This window comes from Lissotriton vulgaris, chromosome 9 (assembly GCF_964263255.1).
Source record: "Lissotriton vulgaris chromosome 9, aLisVul1.2, whole genome shotgun sequence".
In the NCBI taxonomy this organism is placed as follows: domain Eukaryota; kingdom Metazoa; phylum Chordata; class Amphibia; order Caudata; family Salamandridae; genus Lissotriton; species Lissotriton vulgaris.
In genome coordinates this window covers 223038879-223049584 of record NC_141697.1, presented here as the reverse complement: position 1 = coordinate 223049584, position 10706 = coordinate 223038879, and the positions used below count along the sequence as shown (strand labels likewise).

At 45.3% G+C, this 10706-nt stretch overlaps 1 protein-coding gene across 1 annotated transcript in view; it reads left to right on the top strand.

Annotated features, from left to right (window-relative positions):
- The first annotated feature begins 332 nt into the window (after nt 1-332).
- Nucleotides 333-10706, top strand: part of KLHL28 (kelch like family member 28) — a 209829-nt gene continuing 199455 nt past the window's right edge. The window contains exon 1 of the mRNA XM_086937343.1: nt 333-442. The gene's annotated coding sequence lies outside the window, so the exon portion shown is untranslated. The remainder of the gene's footprint in view (nt 443-10706) is intronic.

Sequence of the window (10706 nt, the reverse complement as noted above, 5' to 3'; positions counted from 1 at the left end):
GCGAAACCGTTGCATTGTAAATGCTTGTTTCTCTCGTTAGTTACCTGCTTTGTTTCCATTCACTTGGCGTCGGTTGTTTCAATCCCATGTAAATGATAACTGGTTGTGTTTTTAAATTATTGTGCACTATTACCCCTCAGCAGAGCTCGGGCTATAGAAAGCTGCAAACACCCGTAGAATCTCAAATTCATTCTCTCTGTTTTTGGAGACAGACCTTTTTTTAAAAAGAAAGCAATGTAGTGTTTTGTTTATTTCTATCGAATTATCTAGCTGCGGTCCTTCTTCGCTTTTTATACGTCAGACGCAGGCCTGGTGTCAGGGCACACCTTTGAAGGCGGAAGTGACGCAGCTGCCTGTTCTGTGTTTGTTTTGACAGGCGGTGGAGGTGCTGCGGGTCGCCCTCACTCCGAGGATCCCAGATTGGCAAATCTCCGTGACTCAGGTGGGTGCGGCAACGGCGCGACAGTACCCATTTGAGAGTAGGTGTTATGCCGCCGCGGGCACAGTGAGCCATTGGACTCGGGCCCAGCGATCTTTACAGTTTTCACAAATCGCGGTATTCTCGAGAGCAGTGCTCCTTTGATGGGCCGTGTAAGGGCAAATAATAACTTCAATGTTATTGGTTGGGGCCATATAATCATTGAAATGCGCAGATTTTGTCCTGGGATGGGAGGTATCCGGGTGGCGTATCCTTGAAACCTTGGTGGGTAGGTCTTAAATGTCGTGCTTAGTGGATGCTCAGCGTGTGGTGCAGGCAGGTGTAGGGCTTTATTTTTGTTTAGCGTACCTCGTCTATGTAGGTGACAGGACTTCAGGCTCCCTGCCTATGCTAGTGTTTATTGCCAGTCAGAGCTGCCAACTTTTCGGTGTGCTAATTTGACATTTTCATGTTTACAGTAACGTGCAAAAGGACAGCGACCCTCGGGCCCATGGTCGACAACTGTCAGCGAAACAAGCTTGCCTGACATCAACTGTCAAATTGCAATCTGCATCCTTTCGTGGTGATTATGTTGCATACTGATACCCCCTGCTCCTACGTAGATTTGTAGCTGGAAAGAAACACAGTTACAAGTATCATTCTGCAACGTAAAAAAAGATGCTGGTGACTCAGTGACGGCCGACCCGAGAAATGTCAAAGCTCGGAAATTCGCAAATCCTATTTTGTGCTTAGCAGAGCAGGAGCAGCTGAGTAGACATCGCGGCGTTGCCCTATGTTCATTGATAGAGGTGTCTTTACGGTATTTCGGTGAAATAAAGTGGACAATATTCTATTTTGTACTGTGCAGTCGTTACATGCGGAAAAAGTAGCCATCCTTTGTTTTGTCTCTGCGCTAAGGGAGGGGCGGATTCTTCAGTGGCACCCACACTGCACTGTACTGGTGTAAGATAGCGGTATGGCGGAGGAGACTAGATTATTCTTTAGCAGCCTGTCACATGAGCTCACCTGGTTTTGTGACTGATCTTTATTTCTGCACTACAGTTACATAAAAATCACTCGTCAGGGTTGGTCTGGCTGTATGCTTTGAGAGCTGTATGTGTCAGGAGATTGTGCCTCTATGAGCGTTGTACATGACCATGGTGAAGTTGGCAGTTAGGGTCGTTACAGGCCTGTCTGGGGCTAACACCTAAAATGTGAGGTCTACCCTCATTCCCTACTCCATATATCCCACTGCACCTTACCAATGCCACAGTAAAATCTCTTACACCCTTGCTGCGACACACACTGTTAACATTAAGCACTAGAAGAAAATATATTGCGCAAGCTCAATAAAACAGAACATTTGCTCCGAGGTTTTACCCACCCCATAACCAATAAAGTGGTAAGAAATCTGTGATACCTCATTTATGAGTACATAACACTGTATGAGTAAGTTATTGCTATCCGTGGCAAATGTTATGGTCTGTTGAAACTTCTTAAGAAATTGTTCCACTGGATTCCAGACGATTGGCTTAGCCCCTTAGTCGTAGCCCTTGTGTTAAGTAGATTGGACTGTTGTAATGCCTTCTACCTTGGTATGTCAGACCATGTTTTCGCCCCATCTGCATGTGATTCCAAATATGGTTGCTAAATGTATATGAATCAAAGATAGGTTCAGCTCGCCTTCTGCGTGGCTCAAACCTCTGCACTGGCTACCTATTCATCTGAGGACTAAATTTAAACATCTGTGCCATGCGCATAGGGCCCTTCACATCACAGGTCCTGTGATTCTCCGATATAAATTGGAGTTTTATGCCCCACAAGAAGTCTGATATCCACCAATCTTGCCCTTGCTAAAACTAACAAGTTAAAAAAGCAAGAACTGGGGGCCGTTCTTTCAGCCATCTAGCTGCAGCACTACTCCGCTGTACTAATGTCTATCTTGTGTTCAGAAAGAAGCTCAAAACGTGGCTTTTTCCAAAATAATTATAATTCTATTTCTGCCTTACACACTGCTTCTGCCTATGTTATGTGGCCTGTCATAGGGCCGTGATATACCCTTCGGGGGAGTGTAGTGCTTACAAAAACCATACAGAAAGAATAAAATATTCATACTTGTGTCTGTGAGACAGTGTACTGTACTCTGAGTGAGAGGACTGCTGCTACTGTGCTTTCCCACCTATTCATGTTTAGAGACAGACCTATAAGGCATGCTACTGCATATTTTGTCTCATTGGTAACTACATCGGCTTCTTAGCCTTATTATTTGCATTTTGAAGAAAGTAATAAATAGAAATATTTCAATACAGTTGTGGACCTAATGCTTTTCTTGGAGTTTCTTGGATCGTGGTATGGTATGGAAATCATCGTAACGTAAGAATTAATCTTTTTGATAGATTTTGCCATCTTTCCTCACAGTCAGGTCACTTTTCATCGCTGGGCCTTCCATGCCTACTATAATAAATTCTTTGAGTCATTTTACAGATTGAGAACTGTGATGATTTAACAACATGTTTTTTTAGATCAATTCTTTGATTAATTTGGTAATTAGGACACTATTTTTTTCCCAAAAGGTATTTTTACACAATTAGTTTGCAACCAAAGAATATACTATAATACAAAGAAAACCATGGCAGTGCTTATGGTGCAGGAGGGGTAAACCTCGTGGAACTGTATCTGCCTGTCCCCTTACGGGGCAAGAGTTAGGGGCAGCAGACCACACCCCATTTCTCTGTCTTTAAAGCTGAAATCCCAGTCTTGATGCAAACCAGGAATTTACTGTTATTAAACTGATGTTTATTTAGGTGAGAATAGAGAAATGAGAGAGGATACAATGTTTGTGAGTGAGCATTGACACCATAAGTAGCTAGAAACTGAGTGGGACCTCAGCATATTTTACAGAGGATCGATTAATTTTGCCATCCAGCATTGCATAGAGCAGTCTTAGTGTGCAGATTTAAGGATACGTCATTAATAGGATGGCCCACATGAAGTCAGTTCAGGTACTAGTATTACTGTGAACACACCTGGCATTCAATCTAGTATTGTTCACTTCAGTTAACTGATTGGGTTGTAGCAGCTTATTCTTATTTTAAAATCTGGTTCATGTATTTGACGATTTGGGACAATGCTTCTTCCAAAACCTACAAGTTATGCACTAAGCCTTGTCCCCTGTCAGTTCATCCTCAGAAAGAATTATACTAACTAACAGATTTCAGCATTCATAACCTATTAATGCTGTCTACTGATTGAGCATTGCAAGTGGCTACAGTTGGTCTACATAATAGATGGTCTGAATCAAAAACCAACAATAAGACATGCCAGATGGTCTCAGGTTGATGACTCCATTGTTTTGACCGTGAGGACCACAACAAATTTTATAGTAGGATATTTTGAGGTACTTGATAACCATGTTGCAGAGCTGTTTCCTAAATGGGCTCCCTCATTTAAGGACCATGTCGCACAGAATACACGGATTAACTATTCCTACAGGAAGGCCAGGGTGCAATATTTTGAAGGTCATAAAAACCCTTGCAAAAGATCAAGACTTGAAACCAACAGACTAAAGAAAAGCAGTAGCCAAAAGAAAGAAGGCTTTTACTACAGATGCTAAGGATACATTTGGATTGATGTCTAATTCCACTTATCGCTTCTGCTTTTTGGGAGATGAGTAGCTGGCTGGCTTAGAGCATGCACATTGGACAAATCCTTTGAGGCTGTTGTAGATGATAAATTATGGCTTACCCTTTTCTCTTAATTGTATGGTTTAGAAACACCCCAATAAGGAAAAACATTTCTGTTGCAGTGTTGTAACCCAGTCATCTGTTCCCCCTAAAGGAAGCCATACAGAGCAGAGGGGTAGTATCACTAAAAAGAGTCCTGGACGAAAGTAATCCCAGTTGAATTGTTATAAAGCCAGCATACAGTTTGCACACTTATCCTAACCAATGTATTTAAGGTCTTTTGTAACCTCCTTCATTTTCTGCTGGTTTACAGTTTGTCATTTATCTTTGCGCTATTCAGGAAGTGAGTTGGGTAGCAACCACAGGATCTACAACATTTTCATTGTTGACTCCACAATTGAACTTCTTGGTAATAGTCTACATTCCAGACTCCAAGATTTGAATATTTTGGAAGATATTGTTTCAGAGCTCCAACTGGGGTCAGGGAATGAAAGAATGGTGCCTGAACCTGTATTTAGTTACTTCCAAATTTACCATTATAAAGGGGGATTTCACTTAGTATTTATGGACCACTCCTTCTCATTGCACCAAATTCATCAACAGAGTTGCCCGTTGAAACCTGCAAAAACCAACAACACCTCAAAACAAGCTAGCTCGCATACCCCAGAGCTCAGAACCACAAAGGGCAGCTGCTACTGACTCGAGAAGGGGTGATGTGTGAACAAACCCTCTCTGACAGAGCTGCTCACAAACCAGCCCTCAGCTACTACCACCTGCCACTCAGTGAAGCCAAGTGAGCAGCCATCACTACCCCCATTGATACTGCTGCCAACCACACAAAGACCTCTTCAAACTATCCAAGGAATTCTCCAGCTTGACAGTCAAAGAGGACACCATCCACGCATCCCAAGAACTCTGTGACGCATTTCGGACTACTTCCACAGCAAAATCGCCACCAGATACAGCAATTTAGACCCCCAACCCACCTCTCTCAGCCTCAACAACCTCAACCCACCAGTGAAATCCTGATGAACTCTCACCACCCAGTCTAAATTCACCACTCAGACCACTGCAGCCATCATGTCATCCATCCACTACGGAATGCCTACAGAGCCCTGCCACCACCATCTCTTCAACCTCGGAACCAACCCAATCAGCATGGAACTCACTAGCATCCGCATCTCATCCATCACCACAGCAGCCTTCCTGGATAGGTGGAAACATGTGGAGGTCAGACCCCTTCTTAAGAAACCCTTGGTCGCCCCCCAGCAACCTCAAAACAATTGTCCGATCTCCCTGCTCCCCTACCCAGCTGACATACTCGAGAAAGCCATCAACCAACAGCTCATCGAATGCCTGTAACACAACCACCTCCTAGATGCCTCACTGTTCGGATTCTGTGCCAACCACAGGACTGAGACTGTACTGATCAGTGCAACAGATGACCTCGGAACTCTCCTCGACTGCTGAGAAAGTGACTCTAATCCTCCTCGACCTTTCTGCTTCATTCGACACCATCTCCCACTACTCCCTCATCAACAGACTCTACAACATTAGCATACAGCAAAACGTCTTCAAGTGTATCGCCTCCTTCCTTACAGGACTCACACAGAGTCACCTCTGCACCCAAGGGCAACACATGCCTCGTACCACAAGGCCCATCCCTCAGCCTTACACTGTTTAACATCTATATGATCCCCCTCTGGGACGTCGTCAGAGCCTGCGGACTCAATATAATAGCCTATGCAGATGACACTCCACTAATCCTCTCGCTCACCGAGGACCTTTCTAACACCAAAATCTCCTTCTGCAATGCCATTACCAACATAGACATTTGGATGAGAGACAAGTGCCTCAAACTCCACTCTGACAAAACCTAGGTATTGATCTTCGGGAAGAACACCTCCGTATGGGACCACAGCTGGTGGCCTGCAGAACTCTGACCTCCACCCACAACGACCGACCATGCTCGCAACCTCCGCATCATCCTTGGCAGCTTACTGACCATGAAATGACCAGTCTACTCAGTCTCCTCCTCCTGCTTCTACACCCTTGCCTGGTCTGCAGAATTTTCATATGAATCCCAATCAACACCAGAAAGACCATCCGGCAGCCCATCATCACCAGCTGCTTCGACTACGGCAACGCTCTCTACGTCAAAATTCCCAGCCAGTTCCTCAGCAGACACCAGACCGTACAGAACGCTGCGGACTGGCTCATCCAGGACCTTCCCAGACAGACCCACATCATTCCAGATCTCGGAAACCTTCACTGGCTCCACATCCAGAAGAGAGGCCAGTTCATAACCCTCGCATACACACAGCCCTTCACAACTAAGGCCATCCTACATCAACCTCTGTCTGAAATTCCATCCACCCTCCAGACACATGCGCCCCTTCTCACTTGCACCCCCCCCCACGTCCAATACAGCCGCAGCAGAGGCTGTTACTTCTCCTACATCATCAGCAAGACTTGAAACGACCTACCACTACTCCTCTACTCAGAACAGCACTCTCCCTGGCGGACTTCAGAAAGAAACTCAAGACCTGGCTTTTTGACAGACATGGCACCCTCAAATCCCAGATATACATAGGGTTGACAGTGCTGCTCTTTGTGAATGCTGATTAATTGATTGTTTGACTTGGTGGCCAGGTAGAAATTGTGGAATATTTTGTGTTAAGTGGACATCAGAAAAAATATTTTGGTGTTACTGTTGAAGTTGGGTAATATTTTGACATTGAGTGGTAAGTGTGGATTTCGTGATGGAACCCTCTCTCCTTAAAAGGGCAACATAGAGGTGTGTGCTTGCCTCTTACACACACACACACACACACCCCTTTTAACCTCTACACCCATGGCCTTAAAGAAGGGCTACTAACAGTTCAGCCAGACTCTTCTAAATAGGACGAAATTCTATTCTACAAATGCTCAATGTAGATGGTCCATTATTCTTAGCTCTCTTTATGGACTTGAGCTCCCTTTTAACCAGCAATGGTAAAGCTAGAATAATGATTGCAGAACATTTAGAGTTAAGGCAATAGTAATTAACTGTATTCCAGACTGTGTTGGTTTATTTACATATTTGTGAGATTAATTTGTTGTGAAAATGGAACATGTCCACTTAATTCGGGAAGCTTAGTATATCCAAAATGCTGCCAAAGTGGAGTATAAGAGTTATTGCCCAGCCATCTTTGAAATAACATTTTGTAATTTTTTTGTCTTTTTTGAAAAAAATTCTATCAAATGTAGAAAAGAAAATCTTGTTCTTAATGTTAAGATAACTTGTAATTAGAAATTGTAGTGCTGCGTTGGCTTGCTTGATGGCATTGAACTCTCTCCTTATGGCTTTTATTTTTTTGTAGTGTTGAAATTCCTTGGTACCTCTTTGAAATCGAGGGAACGGTTGAACTAACTTTGTGTAATATTAATGCAGCCCGGATAATGTATTTGCCTTGTTTTATTGGATGACCTGCTCGTAGGTCTTTTTAGATGTCTGCTTATCAATAATATTTGTACTCTTTTCTCTTTTTTTTTTTTTGTTTAAAAAAAAAAACAAAAAAAACTTTATTAAGCAGTCGCTTCGCACACCAATATAGTTGATACAGAGGTGTAAAGCAATCAATGAAACACATGGATAATTACATTGTGAGGGGTCTTTCCCTGTGAAATCTCCCAGTGTCCCTTCTTGCACCCGCAATTCAGTTCCTTCATCACACCCATATGCGGATGGCATCTAACCGGTCTGTACTCGTCCCAATGGGCCCAGATCTCTTACAATTTTTTGGGGCGTCACCTGCTTTGATAAACAACCTTCTCTGCCAGCTGGCACCAGTCCATGTCGCACTCCCAGTCCCTCGCCCTTGGTGGGGCCACTGCTCCCTACACCTGAGCAATGTTTCGCTTCGCTGATGCCAGCTAAGCCAATTTCCAAGGTATTTGGGCCCCGCTATTCCCAGGATATGCCACCTTGCTTCTAGTGGGACCTCGAGGCCTGTGGCTGCAGCCATAATCCTGGTCACTCCCTCTCAATAGCACTCGATACTGGAAAAGGCCCATTTGATATGAAAGAAGGATCCCTCCTCCCAGAAACCTCTGGCACATCGATTGGCGATGCAATGGCCCCACCTGTATTGGAGTGTCTAGAGGCGTATGAACTCTGCAATATGCCTATCTAAATCAAGCGGAAGTGCACACAAATGGCAATCTCTCAAGGACATTGCAGTGCTTCTGCCCAATCATCGTCCTTCAGAAACCATATGTCTGTTTTCAACGTTTTTTTCAGGGGGGCGAGAGGGTCTGGCAGATTGTTAATACGTTTTCCCTAGGTACAGGCGATTGCTTTTTCACCATTGGGTCTAGAAGAAGTCAGTCTTCAAGGGGAAAGTACTCTTGTATCAATTCCCCTTCTGGCAGATGGCAGCGCAAAGCATGTTGCAACTGAAAATACCGGAAGCGCTCAGAATCTGCCATCTGGTATTCTGTCTGTAAATCGTCAAATGAGATCACTGCCCCCAACTCGCCAGATATCCCTCAGGTGATCCGTACCTATTAGACTCCAGGGGGGGGACAGGGAAGGGGGGGGGCGAGTTCACCGGCCAACGGGCACACCAGGGATTTGTCCCAGTTTATCTGGTATCCTGAGCAGCACAAGTCAAGGTTGGTCTGGCTGTATGCTTTGAGAGATGGATGTGTCAGGACGGCAGATATTGTAGCCTCTATGAGCGTTGTACATGACCATGGTGGAGTTGGCAGTTAGGGTCATTATAGGCCTGTCTGGGGCTAACACCTAAAATGTGAGGTCGACCATCATTCACTACTCCCACAGCCTGAAGATGTTTGAGTCGATTAATTGACTACCGGGGCATATACACGTTTCTTAAAATATCATCCGTGTACAAAGAAATAGGCTCTTCTCAGCCTCCTCTACTTGCGTTACCGAGGCAAGTGGGTCTTGCTGCACCCACACTGCAAGTGGCTGAAGTGACAGCGTGAAAATGACGAGAAGGAGGGGCAACCGTGACAAGTGCCCCTGTGCAGTACGAATGGCCGGGACACTACTCCATTGACCCCCTACTCTCTCCATTGGGTCTCGATCAAGAAGTCTGACCCAGTCGCAGTTTTCCCCAAAGCCCATTCTCGTCAGGTCTGCAAACCAGTATGGCCATTCAATGCTGTCGAATACCATACATGCATCCAACAAGAGCAGCGCCGCTGCCTCAGCCAGGCGGGCCATCGTAATTTGCTTTACTCCGTATGGCTGCCGGATATTCAATCTGGTACTCAGCTATTTCATAAAACCCGACTGGTCGGGATGGATATCGGAGGAGATGACCATACACAATGTATTAGCTAGTGCCTTAGCTACTACTTTGGCTTCATAGTTCAGCAAGGAGATGTGCCGATTTGAGTCACATTGATGCAGAAGTTTGTCCTTTTTCGGCATGACTTCTATGGTGGCTGGTCTGATAGCTTCGGACAGCTGTCCGTTCTCCCTTGGCTTATGAAACAGGTTGAGCATCTGTTGCTCCACTTTATCTGCCACATTTTTGTATAGATCCGTGGGTAACCGGTTCGAACCCGTTGCCTTATCGGACTGTACGTCACCTATTGCACACCCTTTCTCCACCACCGTTTGGTCCTTGTCTAATTCTTCTCTGTCTCCCGCTGTTAATTCCAACAGGGAGATATCTGTAAGCAGATCCGCAGAGTCATCCCCGTATCTGCCAGCAACAGACTGGTACAGCAGCACCTCATAGTACTCCGCGAAGGTCTCAGCTATGTCCCTTCCAGTAGTGAATGGGGATTTACCCTGGGTTTTCAGTTCCAGCACCCAGTTCTATCTCTATCTCTTCTCTCCAGCCATGCGATCAGCTTGTTTGCTTTATCAAATCATATGTACGCTGTTGCGTAGCTATGGCATGTATTCGAGCGGAATCTTCTTCCAGAACTCCCATCTCCCATTGTTTAAGGCGCAACTGGTGTCCCACCAAGTAGTCTGGGTGCCCCTCCCGCTCCTTTTTGGACTCTAGCGTTACAGCATCCCTTTTCAGGGTCTCACACTGGGAGCGTCGCTCCTTCTGAGCCCCCCCTTATCACTGCCTTGGCGTAACTCCCATCCACTACATTGTAATCCTCCCACAGAATGCAAGGTGAGTCACCTGACCGAGTTCTCCAGAAAGTATGGATCTGTCCTGTCCCTTAAATTTTTCCTGAACCCATGGTCCCAGATGCCAGCGATAAATATGTGGTGGGAGGATATTGTCACTGGCCGGCCCTAGAAGTTGTACCTCCACCGGGGAGTGGTCAGAGATGCCACTTGCTCTCTAACATGCCCCATGATATTGCCCTGCATTTGTGCATTGCGTAAAGATGTAGTCTAGGCGGCATCCACTACTAAGCGCCGTCGACAGATGTGTGTACTGCCGGGCTATGGGATTATGTGCGTGCCAAAGGTCCGTAAGCCTCATTGCTTCCATTGTACTTGTTTTTAGGGCTCACCTACGTAGCGCGTAAGCGATGTTAGGTTACCTTTTGGAACCGCTAAAGACTTTTGCTCATATTCGTGCATGTTTTGCACTATTCTCTATTGGCACTCATGCACGTTT